This window comes from Pogona vitticeps, chromosome 10 (genome assembly GCF_051106095.1).
Source record: "Pogona vitticeps strain Pit_001003342236 chromosome 10, PviZW2.1, whole genome shotgun sequence".
Classification (NCBI taxonomy): Eukaryota; Metazoa; Chordata; class Lepidosauria; order Squamata; family Agamidae; genus Pogona; species Pogona vitticeps.
In genome coordinates, this window is record NC_135792.1 from 20526668 (window position 1) to 20553484 (window position 26817).

A 26817-nucleotide genomic window follows, 5' to 3' on the forward strand; every position below is an offset into this window, starting at 1 on the left:
CCTTCAACCACCCTATATGCCCATTCCCACACATTCATGTCTTCAATTTTTTTTATCCTTTGAACCTTGCTTCAAACATACAGATGTACACTGTTTCTTTCTTTCTTTTTCTTTTTAAAGAGAGGATTACACATATGAGGACTTGCGACCATGGAAGATGACTTCCTTGTGGAGGATGTATCTTCCAAGGGGTGAGACATGCCCTGGTCGCCTGAAGAGGTGGTGGATCTCCCAGAGATCTGGAGATGGACAAGAGTTCATGAATACAAGGAAGGAAGGAAGGAAGGAAGGAAGGAAGGAAGGAAGGAAGGAAGGAAGGAAGGAAGGAAGGAAGGAAGGAAGGAAGGAAGGAAGGAAGGACACAACCATAGCAACATACACAATCAAACCACACTGCAGAAACCACACTGTGAAGAAACTGCAGTGTGGGCATGTGTTGTAGGCAGAGTTATGACAAATTGCAGCTAACCCACAGTAACAACACTTTCTCCGTGTATTGCAATGGTTTAGTTGCAGCAATACTTATTGATCATTGCCCTAATATTGCCTGCTAATTGGCGGAAGACGTGTCCTTATTCATCGTTCATAATTTTTAGACATGTCTTTTAATGATGTTTGTTAACCACTGTTGTATACTAATTGTTTTCACCTTTAAATGTTGCCTTTCATTGCTGTAAGCTGCCTTGGGTCACATAAATTGTGTGTTTGCTTTGTGCATGTTTTGTTTCTCAAAGGGAAATGGTGCTGGTTTGAGGACCTTGATGAGAAAAAAAACAACAACCCAGCATTGGTCCTTTTCATGTTGTCACCTGGAGGCAAGAAACCTTGCATGGCTTGAACATTCAGTTGAGACAGCCTTGATCACCGAGTACTAAGAAAGCAGTGATTGTTCTTCACATCCCTGCCGGGCTACTCATGGACAGGTATGAAGTTCTGAAATAATGTTATATGTGATAGCCACTCCTCAGATTAGTTTTATCTAAGTGGAGTAATGCAAGGTTACTAAACTGGCTATCTGGAAGTTATTTTATAATTTAAATTATACAAATAGAGAATAGATTGGAGCCTAAATCATACTGCCTAAATCTACCTGAATGCTAAATAATTCTTCATTAGCACTTGCTGTTGAAGGATGTTAAAATTGGATCTGGCTCCATTTTAGTGAAATTACTGGAGACAGAGCATTTCCCCTGATTTTCTGTTGCTTTGGCTCTGAAGACATCCATGCACACATTTGTAAACGCACTGTACCTTTAAGATAAGAGGACAAGATACTGTATTCTTTTTTAAAAAAAAAACTTGTTGTTTAAATATCGTGTATGAGCTTGTCCCAGCTCCTGCCAATCTAGCCATTTGAAAGCTTGTAAAAATGTGAGTAGATAAATAGGGACCACCACGCTTGGAACATAACGGCGTTCCATGTCTAGTTGCGCTGGCCACGTGACCACAGAAACTGTCTACGGACAAACGCTGGCTCTACGGCTTGGAAACGGGGATGAGCACCGTGCCCTAGAGTTGGATACCTGGACTAAATGTCAAGGGGAACCTTTACCTATGAACATTTTTAATATAAAATATCTATATTTGGAGTCTGAAGTTGGCAAGGGAAGGACAAGGCTAAGTTACTAGGAGTTTTAGCTGGCTAGGACAAGGCTAAGTCACAACCGAGACTGAGGCTTGCTTGAGATGGTAGGGAGAGAAGACCAGGAGGGGCTCAAGATCCTTGATCTAAGTTACACACTCATAGAAGGCCCTACTGTGAGTAGAGGGTACCTAAATTGTCATTTTCTTTGCTGTGTCTTGCTTCTTAATTTCCTGGTGGGTAGGGGGGAAAGGGATTACATGTATCTTTAGGCTGATGCCTGCCTGCCTTCCCTCCTTCCTTTCTTTTTTTAAAAAAAGGACCATCAGACTACAGATGGCTAGGCTTTCTGGAATCCACCTTGTTCTTTGGGTTCCTCAGATGATGCTATATGGATAGTCTTAGAGGTCACCTGCTGCACCCCAAGCAGTCCCACAGGTTTCCCAATACAATGGTTTAGTCTGAGGAAGGATCTCAAAATGAGCCATCTGTGAATAAGGGCCAAACTACAGCTCATCATTAGAAAACTCCTTGCGCGCTAAGAGCTTCCAATTAGCACAACAGAGCATTTCACGCCTTCCATAGTTTGCACATTAATTTGCTTTGTTTTGTGAATATGTAACACTATTGAGTTCCACGGCACTATTCGTTGCCTTAGATATCTGATGATGCAAACACAATTTCACAAAATTAGTCTCGTCTTGTTCTCAGTTATATAACAGACAACAGGAGCAATAATAAAATGGTGCAATTTGTACACCCAAGTCCTCATCAATAACACAGGAGTTGCTTGTATAATTGCAAAGTTCAAGTGTCCTTTTGAATTCAAATTCAGACTAAAATCCAAGATATCTTCCTCAACTGGGTTGGGTATCCATAACAGAAGATTCAGCTGCACATGCAGAATCCTCAGAACTCTAGAATAAAATATCAATTGGGTATATATGTATTCACTATGTGGATTCACCCCTTCAATAGGAACTATAGGAATTATACCTAGATCAAGTTGTCAAGGGTCTTGGCAGTCTTTGTGGCAACAGCAGTTGCTGCCTCTTCAGCTCTCCCACTCTTTCTGATTCAAATCTCTTACTAGCAGCCATGCTCTTTCTCAGTCCCACCCCTTTGGGCTAAACCAATATTTCATAGGGGCCACAAATGGTCCCTGGAAGGTCAGCACTGGCTTTGCTTGCAGGTATGCTGAACACCTGCTAAACTCATGTCTCTTAAAAAACAAATTGATTTCAGCTTCTAATTACATGCTGTCTGCTGCATATTCTTTGGCACTAAGGAACAATGGACAGGAGCGCAGCTGGGAGAAGCAAGGGCTGAAGCCACAGCAGAGGATGGCCTCAGGTGGTATGACAACCTGAATTAACAGGTATTGTATCCTCAGATGTTATGATTAGAACAAAAAGCCATTGTAGGTGTGCTCAGATATACACATAAAGTTCTCCATCCCACCAAAGAGTTTATTCAAAGCAGCACCATCCTGCTAACTTATTACTCAGATTATGAAAGCATTTTAAGACATAAGCCAAGGGTTTTGCTTCTGAGAAGAAGAAGAAAAAACCTAAAATCAATAACCCATTTAAAATATATTACCAGGCAAGAGGGAAGAAAAAAAAAGGATTTATAAAGCATTTTCCGTGAGTTACATGATGGCTAAACTAATGGTCATTGCTGCAAATGATAGTGGGAGAAAAAAATCCATACAAAATTAAATAAAGACTTAGAAAGTATGATTTTGCTGCCGGCAGTCTAAAAAGGAATTTCTTGTTCCTTCCCCATGAGAGTCGGGGTTCTATCAAGGAAGCTTTCCTGCATGTCATACATCATTTCAAAGAGACACATATAGCCCGGGAAGTGCTCTAAGGCAGCTGCGAGGATGTGTCACTTTGTGTTAAATACATTATTAAACTGTTGGGGAGTTTTACATCCTGGGTCATTTATCTATGCTAAATTGGGTCAAAAGCCCCTCCACGTGGCCAGACAAATGAGAGAGGAGAACACAATTCTCCTTTGGGAATGATTTCATTGACAATCGCACCAAGTATGTGTTATTATTTTCCTTCTATAAATAGGAAGGAGTGATTGGGAGAAAGGAAGGTGAAACAAGAAGCCCTGTTTATTTGGCAGGAAAGAAAGCTAATTAATACTCCCCTGGAAATCACGTCTTGGGATTGTTACATTCAGTTGAAACGCCTGCACAGTTTCTTGTTCTTTTCTTTTTTTGAAAAATGACACTCTCTTAAAATTACTTGTTCATAAACAATAGACTCAGATTCTTTTTGTAACCGTTTGTAAAATAGGCTGTCCCCAAAGCAGTCTAAGACTCACTTGCCTCCTTCTTGCAATATCGAATCACCAGGTCCCATCTCTGTGATTTCACATGAAGCTACCTCTGTAACATGATAAATGTCCAGATCTTTGTGGTGCAGGCAATGGGCGTAGTCCTATGTGCCACCTAGATATAGAGTAACAGGGCACAGACAAAGACATTCCAGGTCAGATTTTGCTTTTATACGACAATCTAATAATGGAATCATAGAATCATAGAATGATGGAGTTGGAAGGGCCATATAAAGCCATGAAATCCAATCCCCTGCTCAGTGTTGAAGTCCAAATCAAAGTACATCTGGGAGATAATTGTTAATTTTCTCTTGAATGCCTCCAGTGTTGGAGCGCTCACCACCTCACGAGGTAACTGGTCCCATTGTCCTACTGCTCAAACAGTTTGGAAGTTCAGCCTAAATCTGGCTTCCTGTAACCTGGGCCTATTATTATGTGCTGGTGTTCCACATGCATAGCTGACCAACCACAGCCTGCGCATCAACCCAATCCTAGTGGGGGCAGCGGCACTCATAAGAATAAATCAAAATATTCTAGTCTTCCCGCAATCCAGCCACCACTTCTTCATCGTTTCCAACATTCCACATGGGATTTCCCAACCTTGCCTCCTTTGGTGGGCACCCACTCAGAGTCAATGCCCAGAGTAAGGAGGGCAGGGAAGCCGAGTGCTGCCTTGGCGTGGGTGCCCACCAAAGGAGGCAAGGTTGGGAAGTATCAAGAATGCTTGTTCAGATAAAAAGCAAACTGACAGGAACCACCAATTTTGCGCTGTGGGCTAAACCGCAGAAGCCTGTGCTGCAGGGTCAGAAGACCAAGCAGTCGTAAGATCGAATCCACATGACGGAGTGAGCTCCTGTCACTTGTCCCAGCTCCCACCAACCTAGCGATTCGAAAGCATGCAAATGCAAGTAGGTTAATAGGGACCACCTCGGTGGGAAGGTAACAGCGTTCTGTGTCTAAGTCGCACTGGCCACGTGACCACGGGAGATTGTCTTTGGACAAAACGCTGGCTCTATGGCTTGGAAACGGAGATGAGCACCGCCCCCTAGAGTCGAACACGACTGGACAAAAATTGTCAAGGGGAACCTTTACCTTTACCTTTACCCATCTCTAGTTGTGATTTTTTTTTTTTTAAGCATTAAGTTATCACGATTTAAGTTATGGGTTTCTTGAATTCTCTCTTCTGTTCTTACTCTTCTTTCTGTAACAATTGGTGAAGTTGGGTTTTTTTACATCATGCTTCCAGCAGTACTTGTAAAAATATATTTTCATTTCACTTTACAGCTTTTTGGAACCAATGAACAGGAGTCTAGACCCATTTAACTTTATGTTTTTAATTTCCCAGTTCTTCAGCTAAAAGGTGTCCACCTCATGCATTTCCTTCCCCTTTAAATGTTAGATGGAAAGAAATGATGGCTTTCAGCTGACTGGAAGTGCAATCAGAACCTGTTGAACTTTATTCCAAAGGAAGTCCCACCCCCACACATTAACTGCTAGGAAGTTCTACTGTGCTTCTCAAATCTGAAGCACAGAATTTGAGATATGCCACCAAACTGAAAATCTCAGGATTCCATAAGAGGGAGCTACGATAGTTAAGGCAATATAACATTAGCTGCCTTGAGTCCTTTTAAGGAGAAATATTGGTGTCACAAATTCCACGTGGCCCCTGATTGTTTCACCAAACCAAGAGCTCATGCTACGTGCCCCTCAGCTGCCACCAGTTGATTAAATCAACAATACCTATTATTAATAATTGAGGTCCAGTCTATATGTCATTTTAAAAGAATCAAATAGAAATTGTTTATTGATACAGGTGTTGACAGAACAAGCAATGTTGTTAACTCTTAAACAAACATCCTCCTTTCTCCCTCTCAACCACCACTCTCCTGCCCAAACTCCAAAACTTTCTCTCCGTCTCCTCAATTAATCTCAAACTCCCTATCTCTCTATCTCAAAACCCTATCGAAACTCCTCCTCTCCTGCTCTCTTATATCTCGTGATTTTCACCCTCCAGCACTCCCCTTGGTCTATGCAAATAGCATATGAATATTCATGACCTTTGGCCATCTCATGAGAAGAGGAGACTCCCTGGAAAAGACCGTGATGTTGGGAAAGTGTGAAGGCAAGAGGAGAAGGGGACAACAGAGGAAGAGATGGTTGGACAGGGTCATCGAAGCGACCAACATGAATTTGACCCAACTCCGGGAGGCAGTGGAAGACAGGAGGACCTGGTGTGTTCTGGTCCATGGGATAACAAAGAGTTGGACATGAGTTAAGGACTAAACAACAGCAAATTCATGACCCGGGTGGACACCACAGTTGGTAGAAATAGTTTAAATAAGTAAAATGAATAAGTAAGTTTACTGTAGGTCTGTAGTGTAGACATACACTTATTCCCAACTAAGTATGCAAGAAGAAGCAGTGAAGTCTTGGCAGAAGTAAGGGTTTGTGTTGCAACCCCTCTCCTGAAGCAGAGTTTTCTGCTCCAAACGTCTGCTCAACACATGCATCAACAATTGAAATGAATTACCCACTAAGTTTCTCATTTAATATGCTAGGTTTACGCTGTATGTACAGTAATATAATTATTAAATTATTTTACCCTAAACGTCTATGTCTTCCCGCATGTGAAATAAGAGAAAAGCAGTAATTAGAGTAGGTTAAAATATATCCTCAAAGGATATTAAATATGCAAGATCTCATCCGTGGAAATTAGACTGCAAGAGGTTACACCATGTATTGGCTTATTTTGCAACATATCAAATTAGCTTTCATGAATAAATATATCTAATAATGTTTAGCTCTATAATTTTACAGCACCCTATTAAAATTATTCTCAGAATCAGCCAAGCTGTGTATTTGATCTCTTATGATTATCAGCCTCTGAGCACACAAGAATTAAATGCTCAGTTTGTACTGATTTTGACAAACACGATTCAGGGGAGTATGAACTTTAATCCCCTTTAACAGACCCTTTCAGTAAACACGTAGAAAGGAACTTTTAAATTGACTTGATGAAATCACAGAACTTGGCACCAGGCTGTGTGAAATGAAGAAGTCATTGCTTAGAGGTTTCTTAACTGGATCTTGCCTGGATTGGGAGAATGGACCTGGCACTTCGGTGAGAATGAGAGGTTTATGAAATGGGCTTTTGCATTCATTGCATTCAGATGTCAATAAAACTGGGAAAACTCTACACGTGAGTAGAGGATGGCTGCACCATGTTGCCTTCCCCAATGTCGTGTCACAACATGGCTCACCCCTGCAGGAATCCATCAATACAGAGCAATGGCAATGGATAGGACTTTGTATGAACTGTTGAATTCATGGAGGCTCTGTGCAATTCAGATCACTGATTCTGTAGGTTTCTGAATGACATGGACCAGGGAATGCACTCTGGGTATAGCTCTGGACTCCCACCTAGGGTCCCGCTTCTAATTTCTGTGCTTTCAAGGCAGACAGCTGCTGGGAAACAGCTGGAGTGGCCCCCCTCACAAACAAACAAAGCAAAAACCGACAACAACAAAAGTCGTGTGCTGTTGAACAACTTTCTTTGGATCAGCTCCGAAGTTTTCTTAGAGGATCCATACATACTTCAATGAACATCTGTCAACAGTAGTGCACATGTTCTAGATTCCGCTGACCAATTTTCCACCTGTGGGATTCTGTGGAGGCGCTCCTGAATCCCTTTCAAGTTGGAAACCTCCACAAATCATTAGGACTACGGAGCCTTCCTCTTCTCTCAAATTTTCCCTCACTGTGTGGGGCTACGTAAGGATGGGTGGATGCAAGAACTAGAGTGTCAGACACTAGCTGCTATTTGAGGGAATTGGTTTCCTGCCTCAGTTTCTCAAGTGAGGTGAAAATTCTCTGAGTGAGTACGTCTGGAGCAGAAGGAAGTTTGCCAAAACTGTGCTCACGACCCGGGGTTCAATCCCAGGTAGCCGGCTCAAGGTTGACTCAGCCTTTTATCCTTCTGAGGTCAGTAAAATGAGTACCCAGCTCGCTGGGGGGGGGGCAATGTGGAGCCTGCGTAATTAACTTGTAAACTGCCCAGAAAATGCTAGATGTCCTATGGGGCAGTATATAAGCAGCACACTTTGTCTTCTTCTTCTTCTTCTTCTTCTTCTTTGGCAACATATTTTGCACCAATATTTTTTTATTCTGCAGTGGCTTATGTCCAAAACACACACACACATTTTTTTTAAAATGACAAAATCAATCCATAATAACTTATTATGCACTGCATCCCTATACTATGACAGATCTATAATGGTTGTTGATAGGTGGCCATGTTAGAGAGAAATGGCATGACATTAATCTCCTCTCTCTCTCTCCACGCCCACCCACACCCACCCCAGTGGGGTTGAAGAGCAACTGGCTTCAATTTTGTCCCTTAGAATCTTCATTAAAGGGTGACTTTTCAATTGCTTTGTCCTCTCCTCATACCCTTTCGTAGCCTATCAGAGTGAGGAGTATGCAAAATGATCCTTTTAACCACTTGCACTTTCAACCTGCTAATTGCAATATTGTAATTAACTGCTGAGGGAGGCAATTGCCTCCATATATCAAAGTCTTTGACAGCCAGAGTACAATTTCCAGCTGGGAAATTGTTATTTTTTTTTATGTTGCCATCTGACAGGCATGAAAACTTTTTTCCTATTAAGTATGCTTCCCAAGAACAATGACATGTCATCTTGTTTTTCATTTTTGTCAAATTTACATACAGAAAGGGCATGTCGGCCCTATATACTTACAGCTGTATAATTGTCATTGTTAACCCCCTGAAAAGCGGTGTGAGGGATCATCATTCCATGCTGAAGGCTAGAGACCTGTACATAATAATTATAAAACAATAATTCCCAAGTTCCTTGAAGAGAACTAAAATAACTAAATCCATAACTGCTAACTCTGTACGCCAAAAGCCAAGCTAGACAATGGCATTCAACGTACCTCCAAGCCATGGAATTTAGAGCACCCAAGAGAGCAAGACTTGGCTAATGACCTTCTCTTACTTAAGAGTAAACAGGGAAGTAAGCTTCGTAGGCCTTGTCTCGAAATTCTCAGGCTATAATATAAATGTAATTATGATCCTCTTAGAACTGCAGAGCTCGAACGGTACTTATAGATCATCGTGTCACCTCCAACGTAAAGGGCAATGGCGTGAATGAGTGATCTCCAAAATGTCCTGTCCTCAACCGTCTTGCTCAGCTCTTGTAGACCCAAGCCTGTGGCTTCCTTTAGCGAGCCAGTCCATCTCATATTTGGTGTACCTCTTTTCCTCCTGTCTTCTACCTTTGACTTTTCCGGGGAATCCTCCCTTCTCATGATGTGCCCAAAGTTGGAAAACCTCAGTTTCAACATCTTTGCCTCCAGAGACAGTTCAGGCTTGATTTGACCTAGGACCTGCTTGTTCCTCTCTCTGGCAGTCCAGGGTCTCTGCAAAGTTCTCCTCCAGCACCACATTTCAAATGAACTTCTATCTATCCCTGGTGGTTTACTTTTTCCTAGTCCTTTCGGAGCAGCTTTCACTTTGCTTTCTTGAACTCAAATCTAGCCACATACCTAAACCGTTGATACAGAAATGTCTTTTCAAATACTGTCCTGCTAATTTCTACCCAATGGCAGATATAATTTAGCATTCAGTTATTATAAGTTCCCCTATACCTACCTATTTCAAAACAATACGAAAATAATGTCAGTGTAGTAGCAGAGTTTCTTTCCTTCATTGAAGGAACCATGAACCATGTACATGGTTTAGGAACCCATATGTTCTATCCCACTGCAGCAGTCCTGCACATCTCCTATGCTCCTTCTTTCCCACTGCTTCTTTTTTCACTCTTCACTTGGGTATTCACTCAGCCTTTGTCTAACTGAAAAACCTTCAGCTTCCCTCTTCCCCACCCCATCCTTATCAAACAGCAGGATTTTCATTTTCTTTCATGTTTGAAAGAAACTATGTTCCTACTTGTTCTTCAAATCTACCCATTCTGCAAAGTATGTACTTATTATACATTCTAGCCCTGGGAGCTGTGATTTGGTGGGACCATAAAAATCCTTTGTTACAGGACTCTGGTTCAATCCCTGAACTATATTTATTCCCTGAGGTACCTTGGCTGCCTGTTCACAATGGAATTCAGCTGATTTAATTTCATCATCATCATCATCATCATCTCTCTCTCTCTCTCTGCTTGGGGTCCCCTGGTGCCTTCCCAGTACCTCCCAAAACTACAGATTCCATAATTCCATAAGAAGGAACCGCAGTGAATAAAAGACTTCGGAACTGATATCACTGAGCCGTATAAGTAAATACACTTTGTTTCAATGTTTTCATGACAAACCCAAAGGGGGTAAAAAAAATAGATGGCACAAGTAAAATTCAAGTCAGCATCAGTCAAGTGGCCATTTTAGCATCTTCACTTTCTTCTGCTTTCTCAATGTTTTTTCTCCTTCTCTCTTCAAAAGTCCCACTGATCATTCAATTTTTCCCTCTCCTTAAGTTCCTGTTCCAATATACCATGTAAAGGTAAAGGTAAAGGTTCCCCTTGACAATTTTTGTCCAGTCGTGTTCGACTCTAGGGGGCGGTGCTCATCCCCTTTACCAAGCCATGGAGCCAGTGTTTTTGTCCGAAGACAATCTTCCGTGGTCACATGGCCAGTGCGACTTAGACACGGAACGCTGTTACCTTCCCACCGAGGTGGTCCCTATTTATCTACTCGCATTTACATGCTTTTGAACCGCTAGGTTGGCGGGAGCTGGGACAAGCGACGGGCACTCACTCTGTCACGTGGATTCGATCTTACAACTGCTTGGTCTTCTGACCCTGCAGCACAGGCTTCTGCGGTTTAGCCCGCAGCGCCACCACGTCTCCAATATACTGTGTACCTACAGCATATATATATGAGAAGGCTTTCGCATTCCTTCTGTCTCAACAGGTGCAGACATATGTAGTGTTCCCAATAGACATGGTTAAGGACAACTGAGCTTGTTGAGAAGAAGGACTTGTATTCAGGGACGTGCATGCTGATGTTCGTATTTCATTCATTTAAGAGTCTTCGTATTTGATTCATTTAAGAGTCTTCTTGAAGTGCCTCCTCTGCTTTTTTTGGGGGGGGGGGTTCTTGCTCCATTTGTTTTACACAAATGGGAAAAAAATCTTTTGGGTCATTTGTTCCCCCCCCATTTATGTTTTCTACAAAAACCCTAAGGAATCTTTAAAACCTGCTCCCCGAAAAGCAGACGTCATGCAATGCGACAGATAAACATTTGACTCCAAAAGAAGGCAACAGTATATAATTTTTTTTCCCTCACATCTATGTAGGCACTAATTTATATCATCACATCCCACAACACACTGGCAGACTGGCACACAAAGTCTATCCTGCCAGCTCTCCCTCAGGCTCATATTGCTGAAAGTGAGATTTTAGACAAAACCGGGCTCACTGAGGCGACTGATTTGCACAAAATGGTTGTGTCTTTTTTTTTTTCAGGGCCTAGCACCAAATGATTAAAAGGAATGACAGTGAGTCTGAAAACACAGGTCTAAGAAATGCATTGGTCGGATGCCGCCTGGAAGTGGAAGATGACACTCAACAGGCGATGAGTTTGAATCCTGTATTAGTAGAAAGAAATGAGCAGGAGGACAACAATAAAAATGAAGCAGCTCTCTGTGTGTGGCCATTTTTGAGAGCATAATTACATCTTTGCTGAAGCAAGAATAGATCCTTACATATTTGGAAGCTCGGCAATCAGTGTAATCATTGTGCCATTTCATTTACTTCTGCATGTTATGTTAAGACATCATGGCTACTGTAGAAACTGCTGGAATTAAACAGTTCGTAATGCTCCTGTATTGAAGATATTCTGTTATTCCTTCTCCATGTGGCATACCCATGCCAACTTCCTAAACACCATTAATTTTATTTTGGCAAATGGACTCCTACTCTATACAGAAATGTTTAATAAGGACTGCACCCCAGATTTGGCAAATCTCAAATGACTCACTGAGATTGCCTGACGTGAACCCATGTGTGTGCTTCCTCAATCAAAGCAGAAAGTCCGGATTAAACCCCATGGCAAATTGGAATAAAGTTACACATTAATATGTGCATGTGGCACAAACTGAATTGCACGGGATGGGAGAAATCTTTTAAAGTTCTTGCACCTCTGGGCTGGGGAGGCTGTTGCTCTGTCCAGCACCAGCCAATTGTTCTTCTCTGCTTCTGAATTCTAAGAGAGCCCCACCTCTCTCTCTGTGCTCTTTCCCTCTCTTTAGTCTATTAAGGCTTATTGTTGAAAGCAGTCATGTTTTGTCAGCTTGCTGTTTGATCAGTTCAATTGTAAGTATGAAATCTTTTATTCTTCCTCCCACTAAACTCTCTGAGCAAGTTATTGCGACTATAAGTACCAGGTGATGATAAAAGGAGGGGTGTTGTGATCTGGAGAATTTGAAGTTATTCAGCTCTGTGAATCTCTGCACGCCTGCTGTGTAGCTAGAGAAATTTAAGCAGAAATCCAAAACTCTGCAATAGAGATGGACATGAACTGATAGTTCAGCTGTACCTTCCAGTTCATTTATCGGCCAAACAGGTATTCAGAGCTTCGAAGCCACACCTCCCCCAGTGGGTACCCATTCAGAGGCAGTACCTGGAGATGTCAGGGGAAGGAAGCCAGATCGCTGCATCTGAGTGGTAAAACTACTCCTTAAATATCTCCATTACCTCAACTACAAGTCGGTTCAAATCAGAATATATTCCAAAACTCCAGTTTGGCCTCACATTTGGCTTTTTAATATCATAAAAAAAAAACACCATGCTTGTTTCAGATTAAGAACAGATGGCTGTCAGGATTTGGGTTTTTATTTTACTCTTCTTAGTTGCTAAGATGCTATCATATCAATCCCTAATGAAAAAACTATGCAATTAAACAACAGTAGCAACTAGATCCAGTCGAACTAAAGATGGGGGTTATTTGTCTCATGGACTGCATGATGTGCCTTCAGGAAATCTAGCAACTGTAGAAGCCCATGCAAAAGATGGCAAGCTATGGAGCCAGTAAAATTTTAAAAAGTGCTCCTAATCATTTCAAGCACCTAGTGCATGTATTTGTATCTAGAGATAATCATACCCCTTGTAAATTTACATGGTGTGAATAAGTATGCAAGTATTTTGAAGGAAATTGTTGCAGGGTAACACAGGTGTCTAAATTAATAAACATTCAAAAACTCAGCATGAGTTATAACTGCACATGTTATTGTTTTATGATGAAATAATTAGTTTGAACGTCTTTGTACACCTGGTCCCTCATTACCTTGAATGCCTTTTGGTTTCTATTTCACCACCCATTACTGAATTAGTAAAGTGCTGGGAATGAAGGAAACCATCTAAAGAGAGGGATTTGAGATTTCCCAGAACTTAAGTAGCAAACTTTAGTAACCAAATGTATGATTTTTGTTTATTTCATCTTCATTTTTTTTAAAAAAATCAATTTCCGTAAAATATTGCTTCGCTCCACTTCACAAATAGACATCAAACAGAGGAAGGTCTCATAAACTGGCTCTTTTTTTCATTAGTTAATCATGTCTCACCCAAACATGAAGGAATTATGAAGCTGGCCTCTGGCACAGTGTGATAGCTATGTGGGTGGGGGACTATTTCTTGCCCTCTGGGAGAAGAGACAGTGCATGATACTATTGCATCCAAAGAGCACCCAATGAGCAGGGGCCAGGGAGCCTACAGTATTACAGCTGTCCTGCCCAAGTCTCAGTGTCTTTTCAAGGTGAGCAGCCCACCTGCCCATCCTGGATGTCCAGTGCAAGACAAGGTGAACACCTTCAGGGACTGGATAGGAATTTTTGGGCTGGCTCATCTGAATGACACATTTAGGAAAGATGACTCAAATGTTTTTTTCATCTATCCCACACTGGAGGATGCCCATGGCTGTTACTAGACAGATTGAGTTGGGTCGTTCTTTAAATAGGTCACACTGGTAGGTAGTGCAGAAGGGGAAGTTATTGGTGAGTTCCCAGTGGGGCACCACGGGGGTGCTAGCACATTCAACCTCACATCACTGCAGATCCTGAGATGATGTTGCCTGGCAGGAGATGCAGGGGGGCCTTCCTGGGTCATGGGCTCATCTTGGGGATAGCATGACTTAGGGCTTGGAACCCACCCATTTTAAGTTGCAGAGGAGATCAGATGGGACTCCAAACCAGGGTTCTGCACTACATCAGGCCCCTCTCCTGTCAGAAATTGGGAGGCGTCAAGTTTAAACATTTAAGAAAGTTGTGGACCTAGTTTGAACGTGGCTTCAAAGCAAGGCCATCCATTTTCATCCATTCCTATGCACTTCCAGGGCTCATTAGCTTAGTACCAATACCTTTCTATGTGAGTTCTTCTAGCTTCTTATACAAGCCTTACAGCCTTTTCTCCATGACATCATAAATATTGCAAGGACCCACCCTGTAGTTTCAAGTTCTGTTTGGCCTGGAAATCTAAGGGAATCAGATTGCTGCTAAGATGGCAACTCTTGGTACATTGTCATGTATGGAGATACCAAGTACTTCAGGTGGAGTTTGAGGGCTTTTTAAAGAAGAATTTTAAGGAGATTCTTCAGGCTTTTGAGGAGATCACACAAATACTTCATTTCAATTGAGCTTTCTTCAGTGCAAGTGTACTTAGGAATATGTAGGAGTGCAACAGCCTCAAAAAACCAACCTTCTTCAATTCCACTCATTTTTGAAAATCATACAGCGCTATCTTTTTCAATGGGACATCCCAGAATGAGTGCCCTTAACAAGTATCCTACCATTCAGTCCCTCCATTTGTACAGGTTTCACAAAAACAACAACAACAACAACCCTTGAGCTCTTGAGTTTTTAGAGACAGAGAGAAAAATATTTTTGCCTTTCTATACAATGTTTGCCAAAAATGATGTCAGTTACATGAATAAGTTGGCACTAAAAGGCATTTTATCAAACTCCCTATTAATTGTAATTTGAGGGGTGGCTTGAAAGTTTCAAGCAGACTCTTAAGGCCATGTTAACAAGGTGGCCTTTAACATCGAATAGGTTTCAGGCTGAAGCCATTCTTAGATACCACTAGATTTAATGAGGTATTTACCATTTGAACTGCTGTAAGAAACACAAGTGCAAATGTCATTTCTGTTGAGAATGTTGACCTTTGCCCCCTAAATGAAATGTTAAGGCAGCGTGTGGCTTATTTGGGAAAGTGAAGCATTCGGCCGGTGGTGTGGGAGGGGTAGCCTCTTTTATACACTGGAAATGTATCCATGGGACAATTCGCTCAATTTTCAGGGATGAAGGTGTGGTGAGCAGCACCAAATACGGATCTCTCCAGAGTGGTTCAAATGGGCCAGTTGTCCATGTCCTGGTCTCCTGGTTTGAAGCAATGTAGTGGTTCTTTCAGGGTTTGCAGCTCATTGGTTACCAGGAAGTGTTTATTCTCCTGCAAAATACTGGACATAATCAACAAATATTCCCTTAAATCTCTGGGATCTATTTTGTCACTCTTTTGTTGATTTGGTAGCGCCCTGATGGTGTATGGTCAGCCATACATAGTTTCAAATGGACTCAATCCACTTTTCCCTCTTGGTAGGGTTCTAATTCTGAGGAGATTAACTGTTTGAAACAGATAGGCATATCCGACATCCTGCCCCAGCTTCCCTGGGCTTCAGTTACAACAATTCAACAAAGCCTCAATGTTTATCCATTGAAAGTTCCCATTCACTAGCCATGCTGGAGGCCAGATATTAGGTGGAAATGGCCAATCAGCATAACGAAGGTGTATTAAGTCCAAATCACCCCAGTGATTAATTACACTGCCCAAAGGCGTCCCTCTGAAAGGCTTACTACGTTTGCTACCCATTGCGTGGCAGGGAACACCCACTGTGTTCCCTACACTGTTTAAGTGCCTAGCGCTAGGTCTTCCTTATAGCCTGGCTCCTTACACTCTGGTTTTCATACAATCTCACACTGAATGGTGGAACACATGTTCAAAAACTGGACACTCTTGAATTCAACTGTTAGCTGTCATTGGTTATAAGCCTTGGATCAGAATCAGGGTGGCCGCACTCAAGATTCATGCCACGGTTCTAGTCACCTTCAGGGAAACAAAGGAAACAAGTGCACTCTCACACAACTAGACAACCACCAAGAGTATCCACTATACTCGCCAGGACTGGAATAAGAGGAAGCCCTGACTTCTAGTGTCTTGGTCTCCTCTGACTGTAGGACTCCAAAGCAAATCCTCCAGGGATCCCCATACAGGCCACTATGTCTGGGAAGTCCCTGGCAGAAGACCAAGAAATGGAGACCAGCGTGATGCAGTGCTATTTTATGGAAGCCAAAAGAGACTTACTAGAGGCTATGCTCTAAAGGTGAGCAAAAGCCCCTAACAAAGACAATGACAGTCCCTTATACCTCAACTTACCGGTTTGTTATGCTAAAGAGCTTGAGAGGTGTCTTGGAGGAGTGTTGGGCAAGGCCTGGGAGAGCAGGATTTCACCAGTTTCGGGACAGTACTTGATAAGAACAGTGTATTGTCCAAGCCCTGCCAAAGGTTCCATTTTCAAGGTTACAAAGAGCTCCCTCTATCTCTTCCTACAGACTACACAAAAGCATTAAGGAATGTCAGAAACATACACACATGCACACAGGCATGGCAAGAGGCAAGCAACAAAGGGACAATCCTTTTGCAGTATAAGACTCTGCAGTAAATCTAGCAGTTTTCTTGAGCAACACATAGCAATGACTAGAGTAATGCAATTTAAGAAATGTAGACTAACAATTTTATAAAGGAGTAAACCTTCAGAAGTTTTTTCTTTTAATGAATTGGCTATAGTTCTAGTTATCAACGGATGCCCAAATGAAGTTAATTACCATTGTGGTTAGTGGAGACTGTGGGTTCCAGTGTTTAGTGTGGTGTTGAATCCACTCCTTGTTTCATTTTAAAGAAGCTGCTGGAGGTGCTGGACAATATTTGGAATTCAAATTCAGCACCATGGAGAACTCCTGTACATTTTATTTTATTTATTTATTTATTGCACTTATGTGCCATCCGTCTAGACATTATCTACTCTGGGCAGCTCACAACAGACAAAATAAAAACAGTTAATATATAATAAAAGTTTTACAGCAGTATACAATGATAACAATAGTTCAAGATGGGAAGATAAATAAATTAAATAGTTCCTGGAGGGAAGGCCTGTCTGAATAAACAGGTCTTAAGTTGCTTTTTAAAAATACCCAACGAGGGGGCCAAACGGATCTCAGAGGGGAGTTTGTTCCAAAGAGAAGGAGCCACTGCCAAGAAGGCCCAGTGTCTGGTTTTTTCTTTCCAGACCTCCCTCGGTACTAGGCTCCTCAGTCACCCCTCTTGACTGGATCAAGTGGTACGGGTAGATCTAGGTGGGAGGAGGCGTTCCGCCAAGGATCAGTTTGACAAACAGCTGGAGTGGATCCACATCCTCATTGACACTGGAGCCAACAGCATCCACTGCCTACAGCTTTTAAGAATCCACCTTCCTTGCTTCCCAAAGTAGGTAAAATAGTTACTTACATTACTTCAGTTAATTAACAACACACACAAATGTGAATGCTACACATTACCTCGAAATTAGTCCAAAAAAGCAGGGACAAGGCAAAGACAATCAACCACTTCTAAAGTGGTCAGCAAGAGTACACGAGAAAGAAAAATCAGATGTTGACAGACCTATAGAGGTACTGACAGTACTCTAAAGTTTTCATTTATCATCATCTCACCATCACCATCCTCCTCATCCGTTCATTAGCAGGAAAATACAGATGAGAAAAAGAAATCATCATGATTATCATAATCAGAACAAAACGCACACACACTCAGTGAAGGCAATATTGTCAAACGTTCCCAACCCCAAATATAGGAGAGTTAGGAGACAGCTGTCTCTTGTATCACTTCAATCCAGAAGCAAAGGCAGTAGGGCACCATGGGAAGGGCAGGCGGGAACAGGATCAAAATCCCTGCAAAATAAAGGGTTGAAAATGCAGAGTACAGTGGTGCCTCGCTTCACGAGGATAATCCGTTCCAGTGAAATCGCTGTAGAGCGAAATCCTCATCAAGCGAAATAAAAAGCCCATTGAAATGTATTGAAAACTGGTTCAATGTGTTCCAATGGGTGAAATACCTCAGCGTCCAGTGAAGATCCTCCATAGCGCAGCCACTTTCCGATGCCTGTGCAGCAAAAAATCTGTCCTGAACACAGCGTGGAGCCATTTTGAACAGCCGGCAGCCATTTTGAAAACCCGACAATCAGCTCTTTTGGATTTTGCCCATTAAAAACATCGTCATGAAGCAGATTCATTGTCAAGCAGGGTAATCATTAAGCAGGGCACCGCTGTAATTCAAAAGATAAAAAAATCCATAATTTTCATTTACCCCCATCTTGACTAGAGATGGGGATATCTGTATATGAATATGAATATCCCCATGCAGTTGGACTTAACAAAGGGCTGGCCTGTCCACTCATGCCTTCGGTGGCGGCGGCAGCCTCACTCAACCTCCCAATAGCTCTCAGAGCTCCACTCTCTTCCTGCTTGGCTAGTGACTCAGCAGCCACGCAGGGAGGCTCATCATCGCTCCCACTGCCTGGAATGGCCAGGCGAGCAGGAAGAGAGCAGAGCTCGGGAAGCGACTGGAAGGATGAGCGAGGCTGCCACTGCTGCCGGACACACGAGTGGATGGGCCAGCCCCTTATTAAGTCCAGCTGCACGGGAATATTCGTATTCATATACGAATGCCCCCATCCCTAGACTCTTTCGTATTTCAGAGTCTTTCCATTGTAAAGCCACAAAAGACTAAACAAACAAACAAAAATAAATGCTCTTTGTGGTCATTTCTTTCCCCATCTGGGTTAACCAGAAAATCCCATCGACAAAAAATGGTGCCATTTCCTTCTCTACCTCGGACAGCAAAATCTCTTCAGCTTACTCCACTTTGGTGGGTCAGCTTTCCATTTGGGGAAACTTCTTTTCCATCACAGAAACCTCCAAGTGTCAGATTCAAGTGAAGAGAAGTATCATGTATGGATGATAATTTTAGCATTATCGTCTCAGTTCGACCCTGGGATGGAGAAATAATAGAGCTTGAAACTATTGAATGTTGCGGCAGCCTAGTTAAATGTGTCTAACTAGGTGGTAAATTAGGTAAAACTCATCGAGGCATCGGCTACATAATGCAATCAAGAAAATTGTCAGGTAAGGCTTAAGGAAAAACGTGATCTCTAAGAACTGCCGACAGAATCTTTATTCCTGATTCACCCACACGACTTATTTTTATTGGAAGTGATGGCAATCGCCATGGTGGTCTCTCATTGTTTAAGAAGAAAAAGAAAAAGGAATGAATAAAGGGAAAGGGGCGTGGTGGCGCTGTGGGCTAAACCTCAGAAGCCTGTGCTGCAGGGTCAGAAGACCAAGCAATCGTAAGATCGAATCCATGTGACGGAGTGAGCACCCGTCGCTTGTCCCAGCTCCCGCCAACCTAGCAGTTCGAAAGCATGCAAATGCAAGTAGATAAATAGGGACCACCTCGGTGGGAAGGTAACAGCGTTCCGTGTCTAAGTCGCACTGGTCATGTGACCACGGAAGATTGTCTTCGGACAAAACGCTGGCTCTATGGCTTGGAAACGGGGATGAGCACCGCCCCCTAGAGTCGAACACGACTGGACAAAAATTGTCAAGGGGAACCTTTACCTTTACCTTTTAAAGGGAAATTTGCACCCAACACCGGTAGATAATCCACAAGAGACAGGTTTAGACGGGTAATAGCTTTATTATTTTATAGGAACGAGGGAGCTGTGTGACAAAGCATTTTCTGATACTTTAGAGTGCCAGAAAGAGAAAGAAGTGGATCCTAGATCAAATCAAGCCTCTAGAGGCAAAAGTGGCAAAACTGAGACTGTCCTACTTTGGGCACATCATGAGAAGGCAAGATTCCCTGAAACAGACAATATTGCAGGGAAAAGTGGAAAGCAACAGGAAAGAGGAAGACCTAAATGAAGCCGCAGGCTTCAGTTTACAAGAACTGAGGACAGCACATTTTGAAGATTGCTTATTCACGGGGGCACTGTAAGTCAGAGGCAACGTGATGACACATATCAATAATCTCATTTTATAGTACCCTTAGCTGCTCTAGGTGGGTGGGTTGTTTGTTTGAAGGGGTGAGGTATTTAGTTTTCAGCATTGCTGAGATAACTACCTTGACTCAGGGTTTAAGAGCAGAGAAGATCACTCCTATGACACTTCTATGAAGTCTAATTTGATATATCTTTCATTGATTTCCTCATTCATGAGCACTAGTCCTAACCAGATCCTGATCCTACGTGCAAAGCAAGACTGACAAGTTTTAAGCTTAAGAGATACAGAGTTGTGTTTTGTTTGTTTATTTCTTTTGCAAAAACAGCTTTTGTCTTTGGTGAATGACAAAGAACGGGGGGGGGCATTGTTGTTTACATGAAAAGGTTCTGCACAGAAATTCACAGTCAATCCCAACTGAATTGTGAGAAAGGTGCGATTTATTTACTTCTGTATTAAATGTCTATTTTGATGTTGGCATAACTGTATCTATGAGGGATGCTCAAGGAACTTGGTCTTTGAAAAGTCATAGATTAAAAGACCTGCTCTAAGTCTTTTGGATAAACGTGGGGCTCAGGTTTTCAGTGCAATTCTGCTGAAGCCAATGTCAAATTCAAGGGATAGCTAAATGCCTTGACTGCTCCAAAACACGTAGAATCACATGGCTTCTTGACATGTTTGCTAGTGTACACATGCACAGTGTAATGTTGAAGAGTGAATATAGACATGAGTCAAAAATACGAGCAAATATCACCCTAAGGAGCCTTTATGCAACATGGAAATAAAATAAAACAAATCACTGAAGTATTTTTCTACACTGGAAGAAAAAGGGATCAGGTAATCCAAAACTCTCTGTCTGAATGGAGTGAATATCAGATACGTTTTTCTTTAAATTGATCCCATCTGACAGAGCGAACAAGTCTTGTCATCAACCAAGACTGTTCAAATTCACACTGGTGGCCTGGCCTACAGACTCTGAACCATAATCCCTCTGGCAAATCCTTTAGTCATTTTCACAAAGTCTGAATGTTTCTAAAGAGATTCCCACACTCCGGAAACACTCTCTGTCTCTTTCCAACTGTGTTAGCTACTTTCTTCTCAGCTTCCCTCTCCTTTCCCTAGCTCCCCTCTGTTCTTTTGGAGAGGAGTGTTGTCACATCTAAATTAACACAGCTGCTAGCATCTGCCCTATCCTCACCTGAGAGTGGGAGAAAATAGAAGCATATTGGAGATGACATATCAACTTGGTTTTAAGCCATAACTGGAGTTACTTGATCGTTAAGTGGGATATTTTCAAGCATTTTCTTTCACCCCTTGCCCTCCTCTTCTTTCTTGCTCCAGTTCTCTCTAAGGGTTTATCCACAGCCCAGACGGTTTCTTGAAAAACCTCTTCTTCACGGGCCAAATGTTCACCTTTGTGAATGTGTAAAAGAAAAAAAAATAAGGAAAAAAAAAAAAACCCTAACTCCAGTCCTGTCAAAGAGTATACAGAAAGAGTCACTTATCTGGCTGAGCAGTCGTATAACACCCCAAACTGAGAATCGCATCTTAGTTGCCAAGCTACTCTACTTGGGCTCAGATGTCTGTGAAATGACAGCATTTCTTACATTCTTTCCATGAAGATTACCTTTTGAGAACACACAGAGAGAAGAGCATTTTGATATGCAGAAGAATCAAAAGAGAAATACTGACAGAAGACCAGTGTTTTTCAGAAGTTATTTGAGATTGCTCATGTTGGAGGTATTCTGTGTATGCTGAAGAGTACATCTAGATTGCTGCATGATATGTTTAATGAAAAGAAAAAAATATATACTGGAGAGTAACACTCCATGGGGACCACTATTTTTCAGTGCAGCAAAAGACTTCTAGGTGCAGACAGATATAATAGCAACTAACAAAGCAATTAACAGACATTGGCCAAATCTAATCGGTTAGAAACAGTGGCTTAAGTAGAATGGTGTAAATTTCAGTGGTGAACTGCTACTAGTTAACAATTCTTTTCTCTTGCCCAGGCCAGATATTTCAGTTGATGGCAACAAAGGCTGCAGGTGACAACTTGTTAAGTATCCAGAAACTTCAGCATGGGTCTAAAACAGTGGTGTCGAACTGTGGCCCTCCAGATGTTCTTGGCCTTCAGCTCCCCAGAAATCCTGCCCAGCAGAGGTGGTGGTGAAGGCTTCTGGGAGTTGAGGTCCAAGAACATCTGGAGGGCCACAGTTCGACACCACTGGTCTAAAACATGGCAGCGAGATTCCTAACTGGGGCTGGTCATAAGGATCACATGTTACAGCACACTCACTGGCTGTCAGTCCATTTCTGGCCACAATTCAAAGTGCTGGTTCTGACCTATAAAGCCCGAAACAGCTTGGGCCCAAGCTATCTCAAAGATGGCATCTCCCTTTATGAGGCTGTCTGTGCGTTAAGATCATCTGAGGAGGCCTTTCTTTCTGCATTTGAGACTAGAGATAAATCAGAAAAAATTGTGATTCATTTTGATTCGTAATTCGTCAAGGTTGATGAATCACAAATTACAAATTTATGTTTTTTTTTCTGAACGCATTGACAAATCAGTTTGTTAATTCATGGTTGACTAAAACCCAATAAAATGCCTCTAAGAGACACCAAATTCACAGGAAAGTTCCCCCTGACTCTTCTCTACAAGCCCTCCAGGTTTGGTGAAGTTTGGATTTCAGATATACAAGTGATACCGTACACCCTGGGGGGGGGGCTGGAAAATTCCCTCCAGGCACCTAGAGACACCAAAATCACAGAGAAGCTTTCCATGACTCTTCTCTACAATATATCTCAGTTTGGCGAAGACTGGGTTTCCCCAAGTCAGCTGCTAAAGAGCACTTTCCTGGGGGCGCTGTTTGTGGGTTTATTACTTCTATGTCTGAAGCCTAACCTTTACCAAACATGGAGGGATTTTAGAGGAAACTTCCCTGTAATTTAGGTATGTCCAGGTACCTTGAGGGGTGTTTATAGCCAAATGAATTAACATATTAAAAATCACTGAAATTCATTGATTCATATTCATTGGAAGCATTAATTTATATGAATACAAATTGACAAATTAGTGATTTCTGAATGAATTTGGTGATTAATTTTTTAAATGCAAGCCCATTTCTAACGGGGAACACAGAAGGCAGCCTTCTCTGTTGCTGCTCTGAGACTTTGGAACTCCCTCCCACAGGAGGCCAGGCTCAGTGACTGGCTGCCTGAGTGGGGCATTTAAAGGATAGTGATACCTTGCTGCTTTTGAATGTGATTTTGGTGGTGTTTTTTTGTTTTCTGTACGGTAGTGTGGTATTTGACTCTTTCTAGTATTTGTATGCTTACTGTTTTGGCTTTAAGTATTTTCTTTTAATGTTGTAAGCTGCCTTGAGACCTTTTAAAGGAGAAAGGTGGAGTAAAAATATTTTAAATAGATAAATAATAAATAAATGAGGAACACACTGCTGCAGTATATGCCATTATAACTGGAAGGACAGATCCTGAAGCTGAGGCTCCAATACTTTGGCCATCTCATGAGAAGAGAAGACTCCTTGGAAATGGCCTTGATGTTGGGAAAGTGTGAAGGTAAGAGGAGAAGAGGATGACAGAGGATGAGATGGTTGGACAGGGTCACCGAAGCTATCAACAAGAATTTGACCCAACTTCCAGGAGGCAGTGGAAGACAGGAGGGCCTGGCGTGCTCTGGTCCATGGGGTCATGAAGAGTCGGACACAACTAAATGACTAAACAACAACAAATCACCAGATAACTCAGTGATCAGTTGGCTGTCTCCAGCCCTGTCTCACATTTTATCTGAAAACCATGGGGGCATGCAGACCTCATAGCCTAAACATCAGCTAATCTCCCCCACCCTTGTCTCTGGGGTAGTGGACTAGAATATCTTTCCAAATGGAATTTAATGTCAGTCTGTAGTTTCTCTCCATGAAGCAATGGAGCCTGGCCTCAACATCTGGCCATGATTTTGGGAACTTCTGTGTTTCTTCTTGTGTTTGGCTTGCATGCCAGGATCACACAGCTTATTGTTGTCATTGTTGCTGAGCTATGGAAGATTCACCCTACTGGCTTTACCCTCTCAGTTGTTCTTTCCCTAATAATTTACTGAGATGTTACAGTAGAGGAAATTCAGATCAAATGCTACAATAGAGTTTTTATTAGGTAATAAAAAGAAAGGTTTCAGATCATGCACAGGTCTTTACATTTGAGGTAGGGTTCAAATGGACGAGAGCAATAAGCTATGACTCAGTGTTTGGCATCATCTGTGGAAGTTAATTTAATGCTATTAATGAATATGCCTCTGTAACCAATCTTTGTATTAATAATGAGAAAGATTTAATGGGCGATCAACCTTTGGCCATGAATATTCATCAAATGTGATAATTATTAATTCTATAGAGAATGTGGGAACATAAAGAGTAATGTTATTTAGAAGCAAACTGTGGATCTGCTGGAGGCTTAATAGGGAGTCAGATAGTTCACACAGATCCCTGGGAGGTTACAGCATCTGCATTTTCTATTTCCAGTCCATGGCCTCATCCTGCATTTCAGTAATGTGGACCCCAAGGGAGAGACAAGTAATGGGATAATGCACTTTCCATTTTTCTTCTTTGAGTTAAACACACATACAAGTTCCCAAGTAACATTGCCAGTGTGCATTGCTATCACACAAGGGGGCTAATCATGAACAATATTTGCTCAATAATCCAGATTGAGGCCCCTTTACCTCTCTCTTCTAAAGAACAGAAATTAATTAATTTCAGTTTATTTTTATAATAGTTAGCCAACATTTCTTATTGAGGATGCAAAGTCAGCAGTTTGAAAAGAGAGGGAGAGAGAGAGAGAGATGTGGGGGAAATCGATTGATCCTTCCGGTCAAGTTCAGAACATTGAGTGCATTAGGTTTAAAACTCTGGATCTGAATAATGCCAAAATTGCTGCTGCATGTTTATTTTTTTTCAGATGGAAAATAATTATAATTATTCCACTTAATGGTGAACCGCTTAATCACTGTCTGACTAATCTTCCTCATTGGTTAGTGTAGTGTCTAAGAATATAGCCTACTGTCTATGTAGTCTGTGGTCAGGCATGTGGGGTGCATAGGGACAATGAGTTATTGAACATATCCTTTGATTTAAAGATTAACTTCAGGAAATTAGAAGGAAAGGACATAACCCATTGTTCTGCAGAAAAATAAAAAAAAATGTTCGTTCAGCCATGGCATAAACTTCAGGCTGTCCTTCATTTAAAACAAACAAACAAACACTTTCATCATGCCAAACTTTACACACACACACCCCTCGCTCTCGCTCTCTTTAATCCTGCTCTTTGATATTTTTTTCTGCAAATCATGTAGCCATCAAATGCATACCAGAACAAATGATGCATCAAGATAAGCGATGATGATCACCCTGAAGCATAACATAAAATCTCATTGATTTTGTCCCTGAAGACAGGTGTAACAAATGAATAACCAGGGACGCAATCAGGCATACAATATCAGTGCATGCAACATCAGTTGTGCAGTTCTGTTTTTAATCCATTTGTTCACCTTTGACCCACAGCATTCACTACCTGTCAGAGCTGAGGGAGCAGATAGCTTCTGCTAAAGCGTGGATTGCTCGTAAATTCATTTTTCTCTTTCTGTCCTATGAAATACTATTTGAAGGAGCCGTGCCCGCCACAATTATTTTCCCTGAGCCTGAAGTGAAACCTGAAGCTTGCTCATACATTGGCGTGATGTGGTCCAGTAGCTAAGAACAGGAAGCAGGCTTTCCTTAGAATCCGTTCTTTCTGTAGATCTGGGAACAGTCAGTGGTCTTAGAGAGGTAAATGGAAATAGCAGCCTCCAGTCCAGTTTGTAAGATATGACCAATCATGCTAAAACTTGCAGAGGTGTTTGAAGGATTACTGTGATATGCTTTGTACACTCCACATAGAATATCTGCAAGAATAAGACTTGGCTCTTGAATTTGACCTATGGTTTGTGGTTGATCACTCAAAGGTGAATGCAGACTTTATTTTTCATTCTTGAGTTCACGGGAAATTTCACTTCAGAAAACCATATACTTCCTCTTAATGTTTTCTTTCACTCATAGTTAGCCAAGCATAATCAGATGTTATCTACATATAAAAGAGAAAATCTTGATGGGGCATGGAAGTATAATAACAAATGCCCATGCTCAGCAGTGCCTTGAGAACCACTGGCATTCGGAGCGTTGGACACAGACCTTAGCTGACCAGTCTACAGATCACATAGACTGTAGAGAGCCCAGATTGGCTGGAAAGCTCAATGAGATAGGCATCTGGATTTGGAGCCCAAAGTTGGGAATTCTCCCTGTGCATCTCAGAAGGGTCAGTCAATGTGGCTTTAGACAAGTTGCTCACTCCCAGGAAGTCCCAGAAGCAGGAATTGGTAATCCACTTCTGAGTATTCTTTATCTAGAAAACTCCGAAAAGTGTTGCTGAAGGTCAGAATTGATTTGAGAGCACACAATTATTGTTTTTCTACTGTTCACGATGCTGTCCCTTCAGACCTTCACTGGTGTTCAAAGCTCCTGATTGCTCCATTTAATATGTCTGCTGCCATATGAGAGAGGAGGTATCAGGTCAGAAAGTCCGATGCTTGGACAATTTTGTTAAGAGCCCCACAGACCATTTTGGATCTCTAGGAAGAATCAGAAGTCTATGTTTGTCACATCTAGGATAATCCCTGAAAGGTTTAATTCCAAATTGAACCAGATAACCATT

At 41.9% G+C, this 26817-nt stretch overlaps 2 long non-coding RNA genes across 2 annotated transcripts in view; both read right to left on the bottom strand.

Annotated features, from left to right (window-relative positions):
• LOC144584401 (uncharacterized) overlaps positions 1–26817 on the bottom strand; it is a 146547-nt gene that overhangs the window by 117561 nt on the left and 2169 nt on the right. The window lies entirely within an intron of this gene.
• Positions 12699–26619, bottom strand: LOC144584400 (uncharacterized). The gene is made up of 3 exons (XR_013538624.1): positions 21257–26619; positions 18114–18323; positions 12699–16501 (listed from the first exon to the last, which is right to left on the bottom strand). It is a non-coding gene; the product is annotated as an uncharacterized LOC144584400 (long non-coding RNA).